Consider the following 3,421-nt stretch of genomic DNA (forward strand, 5'->3'; position numbering starts at 1 on the left):
ATTAAAAATAATAATAAAAAAAAGTTCACCCAAACCAACCTAATTTTGCATGCAAGTTCACTTCTACTTTTAAATGTGGATATAATGAAATTATTTTCTTCTGACCCTTTTGGTAGAGAAGCTGGTTGTAAATCTCCTGTAATAGAGGGGAGAAGGTTGCTTGGACCCTTCTGTATTTTACTTTTCAGTGACCCGGGTGACTGAACGACACGAGGGTGCTTTCACGTGGACTAGCAGTTCAGAAGTAATTCAGTACTGAAGAATGCAGAAGCAAGAGTTAAATTTGAGAGATTCCCTGTTTCTCAGCTCTTGAACCAGCAGTGCCTGTGGCAAACACTGTTAGAGACGGACTGCTCCTTTCTTACTCTTCATAAAACTATTCATAAATGTATTCCCAGTGGAAAGGTTAAGTATTCTTTTCATAGATTTTAAATTGATGTGCTTTAGTGATTTCAGGCCTATCACAGTCTGCTTTTTTTCGGAGTCATGAATCAACACGTGCAGCTTCGGGAGTGTTGTCTGCACGTCCATGAAGGTGGCTGGTGCCAAGCAGCAGACTGTTCCGCGCCATCGCTCTCCAGCAGTTTCACAACTCTTGATGCTCCGTATGGCTTAACATTTGCACCTCCTCTACTAGCACATGATGGCGTGGGAGGAAAGAGCAGCTCAGGAGCCTGAGACGCCGTACCGAGAGCACCGAGCACTGCTGGCTGGGTGTGCTGCTGTCTGCCCCACCTCTATAATCCCTGTGAAAAGGCAGGTTCGGTGGTGGTTACACAGACACAATACGAGGTTCCCTTTGCTATTCTCCCCGGTCCCACTAAGCAAATACTCCTGTGGTTCTCTAAAAAGGTTTGTCTGACAAGAAAAAAAAGGTGATTCCACTGTGTAAGGCAGTTCCTGGGTGGTGGGGATTGGCAGGTGGAAGGGTCGAGGCTGAGCACTCCTGCTGCTGCAGGGTCTTGGGAGAAAATCTTTGTCATCCCCAACCCTGATGGGCCTTTAAGCTGCTGGAATACCAGCGGGCAGGTGAGTGTCTGGTGGGCAGAGGTGTCTGTGGGCTGGTTCTGGAGGTGAGTGTGTCCCTTGGTGCTTGGGACCGGTGGGGAGCTGGAGGAGCCTTCTCCGTGCGGCGGCTGGGAGAGGAGGGACTTGGCACCGCGGGGACCTGGAGCAGTGGTGAGCTTTTCACATCCCTTCACTGCTGTGCCCGGGCTTGGTTCTTTGCTAAAGGTTTATTTTTGTGCAGTCTGAGTGAATTCCCTGCCAATCTGGGAAAATAAGCCCCAGTGCATCCGCCCAGTGTCACTTCTCGTATGCGACTGGTTTCGTTAGGTGTTTGGAGCTGGTTTTCACCGTATGACAGTGAGATGCTGGTGCTGGTGCTGCTCTGGTACGTGCCTTGGGTCTCCACTTTTCTGTTCATATGTGGTTGTTTCACACCAATACTGTCTCTGGATTTCTTTCCCTTTAGTCATTGATTTCCAGTGCAAGGGGTTGAAAGTGAGCGAGGTCCCCTCGTTCCTCCGGTGCTGGGACCCCTTTCCCTCCAGCCAGCCGGGCTGCCCCGGCATGTCCCGACCAGCAGCGTGGTGGCAGGAGAGCGGGTTATTTCAGCGTTGGGTGTCTCACATCAGTGTCTCCTGAGCGTCCGTCATCGCAGGAACGGGAACCCGATCCGAGCTCTGTGCTCACTGGAGGGGGAATTGCAGCCACCAGCGTGGATAGTTTCAATATCCTCAGTGTGGGGAGACTTTGATACCCACCTCTGTTGGGGGTAAGTGTGTGAGCTCCGTGACAGCGTGACACACACAGTGCCCTGGGTCAGTGTGGGGAGCTGACAGATCTCTGTCTGACGGAGATGCGAGGGGTCAGTGTGCTCACAAAACCAGGAGCCTCACGCATCATCATTCTTGTTTGGCTGGCTCCCTTGGAGCAAACTTGGCTCGAAGGCTGTGGGTGGAGATCGCTTACATAAGACAAGAAAAAAGATTTGGGGTTTCCAAATAGGCTGAAGCGGATACAGGGTTTGCTCTGTTGTCTCCAGTGGTCTGGGCACAGGACAGCAGAGGGAAGGGGTGGAACTGCAGCCCTGGTACTGCCCCTTGACCTTGTCAGCAGATGCTCTTCTACATATGTGCGTTTTCATCACCAGTGCTCTGCCAAGAGCAGCTGAGGATCGGGTGAAGTGAGCTGCTGGGAAAGGCTCCTTAATTGCCTTGTACAAAAGCAGGGATTATGGCAATAAAAATCTAAAATATTGACAAAGCAGCAGCCAGGTAATTTGAGCAGATAAAAATGAGTTCAGAGTTTTAGAACAAGAAATACTCTTCCTTACTCTTACATAATCCATGGGTTTTTCCCCTTCAGCAGCTGTCCAGAGAGCACGGATTTCCCCACAGAGCTGTGGGAGAGCTGGTTCCTAAGTGGGGCTGTGCACGTGCCCTTTGTTTTTTCTGCCGTGAGGGGCAAGTGAAACAGCGGTGGTGTTTCCTACAGTCTGTGTTCAAGTGAATCAGCCAAACTGGTTGTTAATGAGCAAGGCAGAGCTACAGAGCTGGAATTTTTGTCTGCAGCGGTGTGTTGGCTTCCAGGAGATGTCACTGCTCCGCTGGTTTGTCTGCATTTTTTCCCACTAGAAGCTAGTAACAGGATAAAGAACCTTTCTTGGTGTTGGGTTTCCCACATCATTAACAAAATTCTGCCCGTACTTAGTAGTCTTCCTTGTTATGATTTTGGTTAGAGAAATCTGGAAAGGGAACCTTTTTTCTTTTTAGCTGAGCCAGGTTTTGAAGGATGTAAATACTCAGCCATAAGGAACAGGGCCGTGGCTGTTATTTCCTGGCTCTTCCAGTTCCCTGCCACAGCACCACCGGACATTTCTTTGGCTTTCTGTGCACTTCAGTTTTCCTCTCTTCAGGAGAACGCATGGATGCTTTTCTCTGAAATGTTGTGAGGCAAAAATAACGTTTCTTACAGAAGGAAGTTGAAATAATTTTGAAAAGTTCAGAGGAACAGCAAGTGCCATCAGCCGCATCACCTGATGCCTCACCAAGCTGGACGGAGCCCAGCGCGGCACAGCGATGCCAGCACTGGGAAACCATCTCGAGTCAGAAACCAGCTTGTTTCTCTCTGCAGATGTTTTCCAGGGTGCAAGGAGTGCATCCCCGCGATGCTGTGCTGCTGCTCACCTCCGCTCGTGCTGGAGGAGCGACAGGTTTGGATCACGTTGTCTCTGATGTGTGTCCGGCCAAGAGCCATTCGCACCACCAAGGCAGCAGCGATGGGTGACCAAGGCAAGAACCTGCTCCTCTCTGTGCCTGTTCTGCAGGTGCTTGATGGATTGTCTCCTTTTAACAACAAAACACACAGCCCCGGTGAGTTCGGCCTCCCCTGGCACTGGCCGAGGGCTGGGCCCGCT

The sequence above is a fragment of the Antrostomus carolinensis genome, unplaced genomic scaffold (assembly GCF_000700745.2).
Source record: "Antrostomus carolinensis isolate BGI_N321 unplaced genomic scaffold, ASM70074v2 scaffold22110, whole genome shotgun sequence".
NCBI classification, from domain to species: Eukaryota; Metazoa; Chordata; class Aves; order Caprimulgiformes; family Caprimulgidae; genus Antrostomus; species Antrostomus carolinensis.